At 45.7% G+C, this 9,224-nt stretch overlaps 1 long non-coding RNA gene and 1 other non-coding gene across 2 annotated transcripts; one reads left to right on the top strand and one right to left on the bottom strand.

The window, feature by feature from the left end:
- Window positions 1-5,678: 5,678 nt before the first annotated feature.
- On the top strand, window positions 5,679-5,752 carry TRNAI-AAU (transfer RNA isoleucine (anticodon AAU)). Its single transcript has one exon. It is a non-coding gene; the product is annotated as a tRNA-Ile (tRNA).
- A 2,135-nt stretch (window positions 5,753-7,887) lies between these two features.
- On the bottom strand, window positions 7,888-9,047 carry LOC116153625 (uncharacterized). Its single transcript, XR_004137522.2, has 3 exons — window positions 8,870-9,047; window positions 8,420-8,494; window positions 7,888-8,222 (listed from the first exon to the last, which is right to left on the bottom strand). It is a non-coding gene; the product is annotated as an uncharacterized LOC116153625 (long non-coding RNA).
- Between the last annotated feature and the right edge of the window lie 177 nt (window positions 9,048-9,224).

Consider the following 9,224-nt stretch of genomic DNA (forward strand, 5'->3'; position numbering starts at 1 on the left):
ATACAAAGAGCTTCTTTAGATTTAATGGCTATTCTATTTCATGGTTACACCAACCCATATTTCGCTGGCCCCCTACTGATGGACATCTAGGTTGTTTCTAATGGTCTGATCTTTCAAACACTGCTACAGTGACCAGCCCTGAATATACATCATTTCCTATCTGTTCATTGTGCCCATAGGAGAAATTGCAAAACAATGCAATAAAACCAAACTAAAAATAGACTTATCATATGATCCTGGCAATCCCACCCCTGGGCATATATCCAGAGGGAACTCTAATTCAAAAAGATACATGCACCCCAATGTTCATAGCAGGACTATATCCAGTAGCCAAGACATGGAAGCAATCTAAATGTCTGTAGACAGATGACTGGATAAAGAAGTTGTGGTATATTTATACAATGGAATACCACTCTGCCATGAAAAAGAATAAAATAATACCACTTGTAGCAACATGGATTGACTTGGAGATCGTCATTCTAAGTGAAGTAAGCCAGAAAGAGAAAGGAAAATATCATTCATACGTGGAATATAAAAAAAGAAAGAAGACACTAATGAACTTATCTATGAAACAGAAACAGACTCACAAACATAGTAAACAAATTTATGGTTACCAGGTGGGGAAAGAGGTGGGAAGGAATAAATTGGGAGTTTGGGATTAGCAGATCCAAACTACTATATATAAAATAGGTAAACAACAAGTTTCTTCTGTACAGCACAAATAATTATATTCAATATCTTGTAGTAACCTATAGTGAGAAAGAATATGAAAACAAATATATGTATGTGTATGTATGACTGAAACATTATCTCATACACCAGAAATAATTGACTCTTTGTAAACTGACTATACTTCAATTTTAAAAGAAAAAGAAAAAGAAAAGAAACTACACTGTGAGCTCTTCCAGGGAGGGCCCCACCCCTCACCTCTCACCCCTCCCAGCATGCACAGTGCTAGCAACCAGGCATGTAATTTATCTGCTCAAGAGATGCTTGTGAAATGGAACCAGCCTGTATCCTAGGAGCTCCGCTTTTAAAACTCTGCATGAACACGGCCTAATTATAGCCCCTGGAGCCTTTTGACTCATTCTAAAACTGTTCCTCAGACAGTGCACCCCGTGTACTAGCATTAGCTCTTCCCTAATTTCCAGTGTCAGGAGATTCAGCCACTGGGCTATGTTAAGCAGACAGTCTGTTTCCTTCTGCTGAGCATCTTAAGTAATGTTCAAACCAGGAAATGGTCAGAAGGTAGAAAGAAAAATTAGGAAGGAGAGAAATTTCAGACACACTAACCTTGGTAAGGTGGCAACATGCAAATCTCCATCTACCTACAGATATTAGAAATTAGATTTTTTTTAGAAAATAATAAGCGTATCAGAGGAAACAAAGCTTGAGCAGAAATATGAGAGAAGGAAGAGCAAGAACATTAGCCAATCAAATTAGCATGCAGAATGGTGGTTAACCGAGCATTGAAAACAAGGTCTAATGTGGCTGCAGAAACAGGTAAACCTCAGACCAGAGAGAAGTCCATGCACTTCTCTGACAAAATGGCACTTGGAACAGTAGCTTTTTTTTTTTTTTCAAGTGTAAGAGAGGTTTTCCTACAAGGAGGATGAAAATTTCTTGAAGTGGCAGAGGAGAGAGGATCATACTGGGTGAGCCCAACCAGGTTACAGGACCCCTGTTTCCTCATTCCTGTAGAATGGGAATAAACATATCCTCTCCAAATGGTGATGAAGATTCAGTGCGATGTCCATGGTGAACTGTACAATACTGTTTGATTTTTGCCTATAGTCTAACATAGGCCTGGCACAGAGTAGATGTTCGTTCATAAATGTTGTTGACCAATCAAAAACCATCATTGGAGGGTGGAGGCTAGCTCAGTGGTAGAGCGCATGCTTAGCATACATAGGGTCCTAGGTTCAGCGCTCTGTACCTCCATTAAAAAAAACAAACAAACAAACATCATCAACTGCCCTGTCACTCCTCTATGACAAGGGGTAACCTGATTATCAATGAATATTGAGCACCTAGGAGAAACATTAACCTTTAATAGGGAGGAATTAAACAGGCAGATTCACAGGTTGTAGAAGCCATGTGGCCTGTTGTTGGGGACCCAGAGAGGGGAAGGGCTTTGCCAAGATCACCACTCACTGGTGGCCACCCTGGCCTCCGACCGAGTCTTCAGCTCCCTGTGCTTCTATGGCTGCCTCTTATCTCTAAAGGAGAACTTTGTAAAAGCTTTGCAATTAATGTACCACTCTAAGGAAGTCCATTTTTTAAGCCTCTGGAACCAACAGCTCTGTTGTAGTAAACGAGGCGCAGCATCTGAAAAACCCTTCTGTTTGTCTGTTTTTCCTTTGTGTCGTGTAACAGCTTTGACATAGCACGTATTGTACAATGAAGCATTTCATTTCTGTTTTTTTCTCCCCTCTTTTTTTTTCCAGACTCGACTAGCAAGATTTCCACTTCAATATTGAAAGTGTTTCGCTCTTTGTCTGTACGCACCAGGGCCCCTAGTCAAATTTTAGAATGTACAAAGAAGGTAGGAGGAAAGTCAAGGAAATTGTCCAGGAGACAGACGAAAGAGAGAGGCCTGGAACGTCAAGGAGAGAAAGAAATTAGAGAACCAACCCAGAAGGTCTGACCTCTGAAGAATGATGTTCCAGAAAAAGAAGAGAGAATATAGAGTGGAAGAGACTGTTAAATCTCCTTCAGAAACACTCTTCATCAGAAATGCTGTTGGAGGGGGAGGGTTTAGCTCAGTGATAGTGCGCATGCCCAGCATGCGTGCTGTCCTGGGTTCAATCCCCAGACCTCCACTAAAGATAAATAAGTCGAATTGCCTACCCCTCAAAACAAACAAACAGCGAAAAAAGAAAGAAATGTTGTCAGGACCGAAGGACACTTAGCGCAACGAATTTAACGTTTGTTCGGCAAGTATTTATGGAACACCTACGACGCGTCAGGCTCTGTTCTGGGAACTTGGGATCCTTGACTGAGGAAGCAGGCAGAGATCTGTGTGATCCTTACACAATCCAAGGGGCACCAAAGGTGGCCAGCAAACCACCAGAGGCTGGGGAAGGGGCGTGGAACAGGTTCTTCCTCAGAAACGTCCCAAGGAACCAAACCTGAGGACACCTCCAACTTGGACTTATGGCCTCCAAACCCATAGAAGAATAGTTCTGTTGTGTAAGTCACCCAGTTTGTGGGATTTTATTAGGGCAGCTCCAGGAAACTGGTACAGTGTCTCTTTTATTTTCAAACCAAAGTTTCCAATTTATAAACAGAATGACACATTTTTTAAGTCGAGTTGAAAGCAAATGGACTATTTAAAATCCAAGGCAGCCACCTGCACCAAACCCCCGCTACTGGACATTTAAAAATCCAAGTAAAAATACTCTGTACCATTTCATTCTGATCATGTACGGATATTTGCGTTTTCCTAAAACAAAGAATGAAAATCAGCACTTGTTTGTCTTGGAAGCCCTGTAAAATGGGGTGAGAATTGGCCGCAGGAGGTCAGAGGCATTTGGAGAGCAGCGCTGTGCAAGCCCCAGCCCAGCGCTGCATCAGGACCAGTCTCCTGGGAGCCCTGCCGCCGTGGTGGGAGCCGACTATGTAGGTTTCGGGTGCCCCCTACCGTCTGTATTTCGTCACTGCGTCTCCCCGGCCGCGGGTCCTGGCCTCCAGACTGCCTTGGCCAGGAGCGCCCCTCCCACTCGGGAAACGGGGCTTGGACCCCGGGCTAGACCTCTAAGGGACGACCTGTCAATTTAGCTTCATTCGACAAACCTTGATCGGCCACCTATCATGTGGTAGTCACTGTTCTAGGTGCTGGTGTTGCAAAATAGGGATTACTGCCCTCCGGGAGTTCACGGTCTAGGGATGGGAGACAGACAATAAACGAAATAAGCAAGCTATGAAGGAAACAAAGCAGGGGACGGCAGGGATTCTAGGTGAGGGCTGAGATTGTAAACAGGGTTTCAGTGAAGCCTCGCAGAATACGTGACATATAAGCAAAGACCTAGAGGAGATGAAGGAGGGAGAAATGGCCGTGTCTTGGGGGGAGAAGGGCCAGGAAGAGAGAACACAGAACTTTCAGGACAGGAGCATGGCCTGGTGGACAAGAACCAGGAAGGAGGGTGTGGGGCTGTGTGGCCCAGGGAACAGGGAGGGGAAGGGAACAGGTTAGGTGGGGTCTTCAAATGGCTGTTACTCGGGCTGTGGGATAGCCGGATACAGTACAGGATGTCCAGTTGAATTCCAGATCAACAGCTAATACTGATTTAGTATAATTATGTCCGAAATAAGTAAATACGAAATTATTTGCTAAATCACGCAACTCTATCAGGGCGGGGCCAGTAGAGGAGAGTTTGAACTGAGAGAAATGACTTTATGGGACTTTGTTTTAAAGTGTAATTAATTTTGGAATTTGCTCATTTATCCACCTGACCTCTTTTTATTAAACACATGTTACTCCAGACAGTGTGCTAGGCTCTGGGCACTCAGCTGTAAGCAAAATGGACCAGATGCCTGCCATCATTGGCAGTTCACTCTACCCAGGGAGCTCTACCCTTTTGGGCTTACATTTATCTGTCCTTGTCCTTCGGAACACAGTCAGGTGTCCCAGCCTCCCACCGCCAGTGTGGTTTACATACACTCAGCACAACACCTGAGCATCTCCACTCACTTTAACAACTTTCTTTGCCAAACTGTGAGCTCCGTGAGGAAAGGATTAGGTCTGTTTTGCTCACAGCTGATTCCTGGGGGCTAGGGCACTGCCAGGCTTAATGAGTACGTTTTGTCTGAGTGGCCATTTGTCCAAAGCTGCTTCTCCAGCCTTCATGGTGGTGGGGTAAGCTACCTAACATCATTTCAATTAAATTTGTTCTGTTAAGATTAGCTAGACATGGCTTCTGCTGCTCACAAGAGGGAGTCTTGATGCATCTACCGTGGGGGCAGTTTTTTGACGTAGTCAGACCAGAGGAGCAGACAAGGTGAAAAGCTGGTAGTCCCTTTACCTAAAGTACTTAAAGAAACACGGAGGAGCCATTTAAAACGACATTTGCAATTACTTAGGGATATTCTTAGAATAGAATATTAAGTACACAAAGCAAGATAAAAAGTTATTTTCTTTTTAACAAGGTTGCATTAAATCTCATGCATGTATATATATTTTTAATACGCCTGTACAGTGAAAAAAGATTGGCAAGTAGGACGCCAAGACCCGAGCAGCCGTTGTTTCGGGGCGGTGGGAAATTCAAGTTCTTTTGCCCTTTATCAGGTTATCTGCATTTTCCAAGCTTTATTTAGCCATGCCAAAAGCTCTTGATACACAGATTCCAAGCTGCAAGGATTCTCAGAGATAAATAAAAATAGCGCTGAGTTGCAGTATTTGAAAATTCTACTCCTGAGCAGTTTCAAGAGCACTTTGTATTTTTCCTGTGAAAGCCTCCGATTCACTGTTATGGAGCCACCTCTTTTCTCCTTAAAGGCCCCAGGGTCTCAGTTTTTTCATCTCGCCAAGGGGGATGACTATGCGGATGACACCAGCCTTCGCAGGAACCGGATGGGAGTCAGCGCGGCGGACTCCACCTAGAGGCGCTTGGCCCGCTAGCGGCACAGCGCAGGCGTAGAAATCTCGTAGGTGCGTATGCGGGCCACGACTGTCAAGTGGCCGGTTAGCTCAGTTGGTTAGAGCGTGGTGCTAATAACGCCAAGGTCGCGGGTTCGATCCCCGTACGGGCCACATGTTCTGTTTTCCTCCCTCTCAATTTTTTAAAGGTTTTACAACTTTTTAAGAAAAATGTGCTTCTGGAGAGCTGTGAGCCTCGTGCAAACAGAAGCGCGTCTCGGAATCATTCTGCACCTGGCTCCGAAAGCTGTCTCAGGCTGCTGGCAGGCAAAGAGGAGAGCATCCCGCGCATGCTCGGACTGTGTTTACCCCAAGTCCCCGCGCGTCGCGTGCTGCAGCCCCTTAGGGTCTTTTTATAGGATGCTCTCAGATGCCACTGCCTGCTGCTTCCTAATGCAGAACTTCTGAGAGCCCTTGGCGCAGCCCTCAGTTTTCTCGAGTTCTTAGAGTTGAAAATTCAGGCTTGGAATTCATTCATTCCACACTTGTTCATGGACAGCCTATTGCATGCCTGGCACCCTAGTCTAGGCAGGGAGCAAAGCAGTAAATGAGAGACACAAATCCCAACACCATTGAGCCGGTAATTAACCCATGACTGCCATACGAGGGGAGGTGTTCTGGTTGTGGAAGTGTAAGCAGATAGGGTAGGGGTGGGCGGTTCCCAGAGAAAGCAAACCAGGTGTGGATTTCTTGACATAAAAGAAGCCCTTTGAGGCCTAAGTCATTTTGGGATCTAAGCCTGGCCACAAGGCTTACCCTTGAGGAGGTCTCAGTAATAATGATCTTAAGGGAACAAAAGTTCTGTTATCCGGTGAGACAAGTAACAATAGCAAAGGTAATAAATCAGTTGTAAAGATTCCCAGTTCTGTTTCAGTGCTAAAGATTAGCCTGAAGCACTTTCTTGAGCTGTTTTGCAGAATTTAACCCCCCCCCCCCCAGCACTCAACCTCCAGATCAACCGGAACCTAAGGGGTGATGACGTTGACCTTTTGGTGACTTCAATCAACCAAAGCTTGAACTCTGCCAACCTCTACCCCAATTCTATAGCCCCTTCATGAATATGCATGTACACTTAGCTTAAAACTTCCCCAGTTTTGCTGTTTGGAGAGACACTGCCTTGGGAAAGATCCCCGGTGTTCTCCTTACTTGCTGCAGGTAATAAACCCTTCCTTCTCCTGGGCTTGGTTATCTTTTTGGCTCGACACCTACCAAGAGGTGGACTCAGTTTTGGGTAACAAAAGCATCGGGAAACTTTTTGCTATTTTTTTGCTTTTCAGAGAGATCGTAGACTTCACATTTCTCCCTCTTGGTTTTGCAGTTTGCAGCCAGAGGGCAGCTGCATGAATTTCTCACTCATAGTTCAAGTCAGGTATTTTTAGTTTAACACAGGCTAGCTTTTTAGGGTCAGTGTCATATCATATAGGGGTCCAGACATGTTTGAAAGATCTCCAGTGAGAACATCAACTAAATCACCCATTCTTTTCTCAAATATGTTGTAAGCCCTGACTTAAATCAGTAACAGCTCAAGTCCATGGACCACACACATAAAGCCCAAGGCTGAGCCCAAGTGCTCAGCGTGGAGTAAAAGTGCTCACTAAATGCCAGCAATGGGATGTTGCCAGTATGAACAGTTGGTTAGAAGGAGAATCTGGGGCTGCTGATGCCTAGAATAGACACCTGTACACGGGTCGCATGTCGCACCTTGGATGTGTGTTTCAGGCACCTTGTTAGAGGCAGGGACCCTGCAGAGGAGGACCCAGCTAAGATTGCTGCCCTCAGAGCCCACATTTTCCTAAACAAGGGCTTGAAGGGGTTCAGAATACACTTCTGTGGCATAAAAATTATTTTGAGTAGCAGCCATTTGAGTTCCTGAAAAGTCTCATCTGCCTAGAGCAGAGCCTTCCAAAAGACCTAGGTTGTCATAAATCCCTTCCCGGGGAGCAATCAGGGAAGACTGACTCTTATCACTGGAGACAAGTTGGCATCACACCTAAACAGGCATTGTCACAAGACTATCACAGCTTCCATTTACTCCCTAAGAGCTTATTTATCTTTCCTAAGTCATTTGTTTTCCGGTAAGCACCCTCTCCCCCATCCTTTCCCCTGTGAAGATAATCTATAAGCCCCACACTCTAACTGCCTATTTGAGACACATTTTTCTGTGAATTCCTATAGGTACATTAATAAAAATACATTATTAAAATGTGCATTTTCTCTTGTTAATCTATCTTTTCCTGTTTAATTCACAGGCTCTTGAGACTGAACATAAGAGGATAGAGAAAAATTTTTTTCCTGCTCAACAGGCTCAAAAAAGATGGTTAAAGGAGATACTATGTTCTAGGTGAGGGGGCAGTTATTGTTTTAGAGGTCAGCGGGGACCTTTCTGACATCAAAGGATGAGAAGGTCTTTCTTTCAAAAGTTAAAAAAAAAAAAAGGACAGGATTAAGGATTTGAAACAAATTCCACAAATCTGATCTCCCTCTGGCCAATCCTTACGAGGCTACTGATGAATTAAGTTACGACACTGCAGGGAGCATAGTGAATGCAAGAGTACTGAGGATGAAGACGATGATGATGATGTTCCTGTGGAGAGAAAAATAATCGGGACGTTTACTGGAACCTTCTCAGACACCAGCCTGGCCCCCAGCCCCCCCCCCCCCCACTATGAGCATCGCGGCATTCCTTGTATTATGCTGCAAATGCCAGTTTCCTCCTCCTTTTTCCAGCCTAGACCAGATACAGAGGGCAGGACAGTTCCAAGGGCAGGGATGATAACTCACCCAACAAGCGCTTAATTAATGTTTGTCAACCAACAGCCCTACTGTCCCCACCGAGAGAGGTGCACACACTAGCAGCTGTAAGACAAACGAAGCCAGGAGAGTAAAGAGGAGGGGGGTGGGGGAAGGGTGAGCCTAAGAAGAGCGGGCATAGAGCTGCGGACTGAGGTGCGAAGAGGGACGGGGAGATTCATTCCCTTATTCCTTCCTTCCTTCCTTCATTGTCATCCACCCATCCACCCATCCGCCCTGAGTGTGCACTGCTGGGCATTGAATGAGTGAAATATCACCTTGGCCCTCAAGGTGCACCCAGTATGGGTTGAGAGAGTAAGGAGTGGGCCGACCTGGAAACAATTTGGGGGTTGGGGAGCCCACTTGTTAAAAATGCACACTTTGAACCCCGTCTCAGTTGTATTAAATCGGAATGTCTGGAGGTGGGGCCCAGGAGTCTACCTGTCCAGACAGGATCTTCAGGTGACTCTGACGCACTGACATTAAGAACATTTGGATAGTGCGATGTTAGGCCAGGGGCTCTGGAACCTCGAAGACTTCTGCCTGAGAGATCCTGGACAACTCCTGGAGGAGGTGACATCTGAAAGATAAGTACGTCCATAACAAGGAAGCAATAAGATAATTTGGTCCAATCCTGTCCCTGAAGCGGCGGCGGGGCGGGGCGAGCTCAGGCCCGCCCGCCGACCCACTCCGACAGGTGCGGTCGCCTTCCGAGGTCTCTTGGCCCGCGGGGCACTCGTAGCTGCCCCCTTTCCCAGGTGACGCACATTTGAGCCGCCGTCGCTCGGCGACTCAG

The sequence above is a fragment of the Camelus dromedarius genome, chromosome 5 (genome assembly GCF_036321535.1).
Source record: "Camelus dromedarius isolate mCamDro1 chromosome 5, mCamDro1.pat, whole genome shotgun sequence".
Classification (NCBI taxonomy): domain Eukaryota; kingdom Metazoa; phylum Chordata; class Mammalia; order Artiodactyla; family Camelidae; genus Camelus; species Camelus dromedarius.